Here is a 7794-nt window from a genome sequence, read left to right as displayed (position 1 = left end):
GAAACTGGGACTATCCGTTATCAGTGAAATGTTCTTTCCTGCTGACTTTGTGGTTTTGTATGGATGTAGGATCTCGTGAAATATGTTTCAGGCATCTGAAAAACCCAAGTGGTATGAACTACAAGACTTTCTCCCTAAAAAAGTAACCATTTTTTATTATATCAGTTATCCTTAATATATATATATACATGAAAGATAATGAGATAATGGTTGTGGTCTGATACGGTGGGTTTTGGGTTTTTTACCCCTAAGATTTTAATGGAAGTTTATAAATATCTTGGATTTCCATTCACTCATTGTTGCATATTTTCCTCCCTGTCCTCTCTCTCTACCCAGTTCACTTTTCCTTTGAGAAAAAAGTTCTTTCATTGTTACACAGTCCCCCTTCCCCTCCCCGGACCACTTTACTATGCAACTCTTAATTCTGGACTCTTGTCATGCCAATAATACCTAATAATATATTCCTTTTATACAGGTCTCTTCCTCATCTGTTTCAATGCCATGTACATTATTTATCTCCCCTTTTCTGTTTTCCCCCAACTCCCATATCAGTCCTGTTCCATAACAGTGACATTATGCAGTATTTGTCTTTTTGTGACTGAGATATTTCACTCAGCATAATGTCCTCCATGCTCACCCATTTTGTATAATAATTGATGAGTTCTTTGTTTTCCGTCCTTAAATATCTTTAAAAAACAAATAGTCATAGGAGCAGCAGTCAAGGAATCAAAAGACTGAAGTTGTCAATAATTTCATTTTACGTAGAACTACAGTGAGCACCCATGGTAGTAGCAGCCAAGGGAAAATCTGCTGTCAGCAACCTCTCTAAAGTGCTTAAGAACAATGATGTTAGTTTAAAACTAAAGTGCCCATGAACATGAACAAACTTCAGATCTGTTCATCAATTTGCTACAAGTCATAGTCTCCTCCATAAAACATAGTAACAACATCATTGAAGCTCAGAAGTCATGAAGAAGTAGATTAAAATAATTACTGTAAATAAGAACCACAAGGAGGAAGTGGAAATAGTGTAGTTATATTGTGGATATTGAAATTAATATCACAAAGTAAGTATGAATTCTTGAATATAAAACCAATTTGCTTTGCTTTGATTTGTTATTATTTTATTTTAGTCAAATCATAACAAAAAGAAAAAAATATATGTTAGTGATCAAAGATGAAAAGTGAGGTACTGGTTCCAAGCCATAATATGCTTTTAAAATAAAACTTTTATTTTATACTGGTTTACATACAAAGTTCATAAACATTGTTTTTCACACTGTTCCCATTTCCTTTATCCACCTCTCTCCAACCATCAAATTATGTGACTCTATGATTAACTACTCCCCCGCACCCATCCTCACCCTCTGCTCCCCCCCACCCCTTTGGATCTTAGTACATGTTCTACAATAATGGACTTGACTTATACAATGTTTGTCCTTATGGGACTGAGCTAGTTCACTTAGCATAATGCTCTTCAGTCCCTCCCATGATAGATAGATAGTATTCCATCATGTGAATGTACCATAATTTCCCAATCCATTTGATTGTGTTTGGACACCTGGGCTATTTCCATGTTCTTGCGATGGTGAATAATGCAGCTATAAACATTGGTGTACAAGTCTCCATGTGGACCTCAGTTCTCATTTCTTTAGTGTATACCAAGCAGTGGAATAGCTGCATCATATGGAATTTCTGTGGTCACCTTTTTGAGGAAACGCCAAACTGCCTTCCAGAGTGCTTGCTGTCATGTTCAACTTTGCCACTAATACTGCAGTGAGATGGTATCTCATTGTGGTTTTGATTTGCATCTTTATTATTGCCAGTGTTTTTGAGCATTTCTTCATGTGTCTCTTGGCCATCCAAGTATCTCCCTCTGTAAAAATTCTCTCCTTGTCTTTTGTTCATTTTATAATTATATAATCAGGCTTTTTCTTGTGGAGGCCCTGTAGGATTCTGTAAACTTTCGATATGAGACCCTTGTCTGAAATGGTATTGCCAAATATTTTTTCTCAGTCAGTAGGTTTTCTTTTCATCCTGTTGGAAAAAGTTTTTGATTCACACAGGGATTTAAACTTTAGAAGGTCCCGCTCATCAATTTTAACCTCTTAAGATAGTGCATTTCTGGCTGTATTTGTCAATCTCTTTATACCATAGACTAGGCCATCTAAGCTTAATCCCAATTTGTCTCTGAAAAACTTTATGGTTTTGGGCTTTGCTGCCAGGTCTCTGATCCACCTTGAGTTGACTTTTGTGTATGGTTTGAGATGTGAAACCTGTTTCAGATTTCAGCACTTAGCAGTCCAGTTTTGCCAGCATCACTTGTTGAAGAGGTTGTCATTTTCCCATTTGATAGTTTTTATTTCCTTGTTGAATATCAATTGACGATAGATAGCTGGGTCTATTTCTGGGTTCTCAATTCTGTTCCATTGGTCTATGTGCCTGTCATTGTACCAGTACTATGCTGTTTTGGTTACTACTCCTGTGTAAGTAGGCTTTCAGATCAGGGAGTGCTGTGCCTCCCACTTCATTTTTGTTTTTCAGAAGTGTTTTGCTTACTTGGGGTCTCTTTCCTGTCCAAATAAATTTGAAAATTTCCCTTTTGATCTTGAAAAATGAATTTGGCATCTGTGTCAGGATTGTGTTTCACATGTAGGTTGCTTTTGGTAGGATTGTCATTTTCACAATATTGAGTCTTCCTATCCATAAAAAGGGCACATTTCACCATTTGTTTAGGCCTTTATTGTGTCTCACAGAAATTTTATGTAATTTTATTTTTACAGGTCTTTTGTGTCCCTAGTTAAGCTCACTCTGAAGTATTTCAACTTGTGATTGGTATAGTAAATAGTATTGCTTTATTGCTTTCCTTCTTTGAGTTTTCTTTGTTACTGTAGAGGAATCCCACTGACTTTTGGGCATTGGTCTTATATCCTGCCACTGTACTAAATTGGTTTACTAGCTCTAACAGGTTTTTTGTTGAGCCCTTGGATTTTTATGTATACACTCATATCATTTGCAGATAGCAATAGTTGAACCATCTCTTTGCCAATCTGGATGCCTTTTTTCCCCTGCTCTTGTTGTACTGCCCTAGCAAGCACTTCTAGAACAATATTGAGTAGAAGTGGTGACAGTGAGTATCCTTGCCTGGTCCTTGTTTTCAAGGAAAATGCTTTTAGTCTACCTCCATTGAGAATTATATTGGCTCTTGGTTTTACATGTATATGTTCCACTGTGTTGAGGAAATTCCCTTCTACTCCAATTTTGCTGAGTGTCTTTATCAGGATGGGGTGTTGGAATTTTGTCAAATGCCTTTTCTGCATCGATTGCTAAGATCATATTGTTCTTGTTATTTGCTTTGTTAATATGGTGAATGATATTGTTTTTCTTATGTTGAACTCTCCTTGCACACCTGTTATGAATCCCATTTGGTCCTGATGAATTATGTTTTTTATGTGCTTTTGAATTCTATTGGCTAGGAGTTTGTCTCCCTCCAATCTGAAAGTCAGCTGGCTAAGCGGGCAGGATGGCTGCCGCCTCCATGGCAGGTCCTCTTGGTGGCAGTCAGGCAAGGGAAGTTTCTGGGGTCTTTTATGTTGTGTGTTAATGTACTTTTTGGCTTTCAAAGCTGCATGGGTGGCCCTGGGTAAGTAAGGGTAAGTAAGGGTAAGTAAGGGTAAGTAAGGGTGGGGTCGAGCCTTCAGAGCCTGCACCAGGCCATAGCTTAAAATCTTAATGGCCCTCGGACTGCAGGCCCTTGGGCCAGCATTTGTTTTTGGTGAAACATTCTTCTAGGTTGTATAGCCCTGGTCTGTCCACTTGCTGTACAGAGGTAACTCATGGTTGCTGTGAAGCTGAACACTGTGACACTGATGAGTCCAATGCGAAAATGGTTACCCATGGTGGACAGTGTTTGGTGAAGCTTCCTGATTAAAACAAACTTGGAAACAGGAGTGGCATCCACTTCCATAGTATCTTGCCTCTGGAAACCCTATGAACCTGGAGGTAGGACGAAAGTTATACAGGAGGTGTCCAGGACTTTTGTTCATAGGGTCGTGATGAGTCACCTGTGACTAGATGGCACTTAACAACAACAGAAGTTTGTTAAGGATTTTTGCCTCTGTATTCATGAGAGATACTGGTCTGTAGTTTTCTTTTTTTTTATAATATCTTTGTCTGGTTTTGGCATTAGTGTTATACTTGCTTCATAAAATGACTCAGGGAGTGATCCTTCTTTTTCTATTTTTTAAAAATAATTTAAGTAGAATAGGTGATAGATCTTACCTAAAGATTTGGTAAAATTTGGCTGTGAAGCCATCTGGTCTGGGACTTTTCTTATGGGGAAGCCTTTTTATGACCTGTTCAATTTCTTCTTTTGTGATCGATCTGTTCAAGTGTTCTATATGTGTCCTTGTCAGTCTGTGTAGGGCATGAGTTTCATGGAATTTGTCCATTTCCTGTAGGTTTTTAAACTTTTTCAGAGTATAGCTTTTTATAATTTTCTGATATTATCTATTTAATTTCATCTTGTTCTTTTGTGATGCTACCTCTATCATTCCTTAATCAAGTTATCTTTGTCCTCTCTTTTTTCCCTTTGTTTAGGTTTGCCACTAGTTTGTCAATTTTATTTACCCTTTGGACACACCAGCTCCTGGTCTTATTGATGGTTTCAGTTGTTCTTCTGTTTTCTATCTCATTGCTTTTAGCTCTTGTCTTTACAATTGAATTTCTTCTAGAGGCTGTAAAATTAGATTGTTGTCCTTTTTCTGTTTAATGAAGTTGTTGAGTTAGATCATTGAGTTTTCTTCTATCTTCATTTTTTATGTGTATATCTATTGCTATGAACTGCCTCCTGAGGACTGCCTTAGCTGCATGTGGTTTGAGGCCACCAGCTGCTCCATGGGAGAAGTATGGGCAATCTCCACCCATGTGATTAACTGCCTCTGAAAATGAGGGTCAGCTGTGGGTCACTTCCAACTCTACGGTACTCAACAACAACAACAACATGTTGGCTGCACCCTCTCTTTCTTGTGATGATTTTTTTAAGTTCTTATACCTCTTTATCTGTACTATCAGTTCTTTCTTTAATCTTTAGCATTTTCTTTCCTAACTGTTCAAGTTGCTCCTCATCAATATATTTCTTCTGGATTGTTATCTCCATGGTATTTGCTCATTTAATGGCTTCCATTGTTTCTTCCATTATTTGCATCTTCTTCTGTAGCTGTTCAGATAACTACACATCAACATATTTTTTCTGATTCTGTCTGGGGTATTCATTAGATCTGCTTTTTTAGGAGAAGGGTTATTTTGTTTTTTCCTGAAGACTGATGCACACTGCTACTTTCTTGATATTTGACTCTTTTCTTAGTAAATGTTAGGTGTTATAACTATATAGCAACCCATAGTATAAATCCATAATATTTTGTCACCTCATATGCATGGAAAAGTTGGTGGGTCATAAATAAGGAAGACTAAAGAAAGAGTCATACCCTTGCATTATGGTGTTAGCTAAGGATACTGACTATATGGAAAGCCAAAATAATTTTAAAAAATCTCTTTTTGAATACTAAAAAAAATCCCAACCAACCAACTGAACTAAAACTAACAAACTCATTCTGATTACTATCAAGTCCGAATCCACTCATAGCTGACTCTCTATTTGGTTTTGAGACTATAAATTGCATGGGAGGAGATTGCCCATTTTACTCCCATGGAGCAGCTGGTGGATTTGAATGGCTAGAGAGGTGTCACCTTCAGGTTACCAGCAGAACTCCCTACCTACTAGCTCACCAGAGAGAGCTTTCTGTCTCAGAATAAGTGCAGCCAACATGTTCTTGGAATTGAGGATAGTGAGACTTTGTCTCACATTCTTTAGAGATGTTATTAGGATTAACTACTCTCGGGAGAAAGGACATCATGTATAGGAAAGTAGGAAGTCAGTGAAATAAGAGAACGATAATGACAAGAATTGACACAGTGGCTATAAAAATGGGCAACGGGATGATGAGGATGGTGTAGGATCGAGCAGTGTTTTGTTCTGTTATTCACAAGGTCTCTATGAATTGGGACCACCTCAATGGCACTTAACAACAACAACAACAACAACCTTATTTACTAGTTACCAGGAATGAGGTAGAATGAGATGAACTTTAAATGTTGTTAGGTATCTCTGTGTCAGAACTAAACCATAGCTGACCTTACAGTGGGTTTTCAGACATAGTAGTTAAAAAAGTGAGGAGACTGCCCATCTTTGACACACCTACTCTAAATAGTATACATTTACTATTGTTTGGTGATGGGAAAAGGTAACACCAAATGAGGCTGAAGTATACACAGTTTGATGAAAGTTAAAAACATATTTTTGAAACAGTAACAAAGATAACCAAGCAATATATCTGTGACTATATATGTATGTAGGCATATCTGTATATATGTATATATTACATATATAACATGTTGGACTTCTCAATAAAAGGTCTTTAGTTTGAATCCACTAGTAACTGCACAGGAGGATTGGCAGTTTTGTCCCACTAAAGATTTATAGCCTCAGAAACCCAGTGGAGAATTCCTCTGAGTTGGAATTGACTTGATGGAGTGGATATATTATATATAATATATATATTTGAAAAAGTGGATTACAACAAACTGGTAACTCTGAGAAGAACAGGAATCCCAGAAAACTTCATCATGCTTATGCTTGGACCAGGAGACAGTCATCAGAACAGAGCAAGGAAACTCTGCATGGTTCTGCATGGTTGGGAAGGGAATATGCCAGGCATGTGTCCTAATCAATACCTTTTTAACCTCTATGCAGAACAGATTATCCGGGAGGCTGGGATCTTTGAGGAGAAATGTGGCATCAGGATTGTAGGAAGACTCATCAGCAACCTGTGTTATGCAGATAACAACCCTGCTTGCTGAAATTGAGTAGGACCTGAAGCACTTGCTGCAGAAAGTCAAGGACTGCAGCCTTCAATATGGATTGAGGCTCAACATCAAGAAAACAGATTCTCACCACTGGACCAATTGGCAGCATCAGTATGGATGGTGAAGAGATTTATTAACAGCTTTAGTTTGCTTGGCTCTACAATCATCACTCTTGGTATCAGCATCCAGGAAATCAAAAGACAAATTGGATTGGGAAAGTCTGTTGTCGGGGACCTTTCCAAAGTACTGAAGAGAAATTATGTCAGTCTGGAGACCAAGGTGTACCTGATCCAGGACATAGTAACTTGCAATCACTTGCTATGCATCAGAAATCTGGACAATGACTAGAGATGATAGAATGAGAAATGATGCCTTTGAGCTGTGGTGCTGGAGAAGAATACTGAATATATCATGGACTGCTAGGGGAACGAATATGTTCATCCTACAGGGAGTGAGACCAGGCTGCTCCTTGGAGGCAAGGATTCTGAAGCTTTGTCTAACATACTTTGCATATGTTTCAAGGAGGAATCAAAATTGGTCCTTAGAGAGGTATGTCATGCTTGGGAGGGTGGAGGGACAGCGCAAGAGAGGAAGACCCTCAATGAGGTAGATTGCTTCAATGACTGGAGTAATGGGTACGGTAGGTGTGACAATAAAATTGGCACAGGATAGAGCAGATTTAGGGCTATTGTAAATAGGTTTGCTATGAGTCACAGGTGACTCGACAGCACGTAAAAAGAACAATATATATACATCCCACACATGATATATATACTATCTAGAATGGGAATTCCAGAACATTGAATTGTGCTAATATGAAACCTATACTTGGACCAAGAGGCAGTAGTCAGAACAGAGCAGGGTAACACT

This window comes from Elephantulus edwardii, unplaced genomic scaffold (genome assembly GCF_000299155.1).
Source record: "Elephantulus edwardii isolate Elephantulus edwardi_28Jun2011 unplaced genomic scaffold, EleEdw1.0 scaffold00040, whole genome shotgun sequence".
NCBI lineage: Eukaryota > Metazoa > Chordata > Mammalia > Macroscelidea > Macroscelididae > Elephantulus > Elephantulus edwardii.
The sequence above is the reverse complement of the archived record's forward strand: the minus strand, read 5'-3'. Positions refer to the sequence as shown.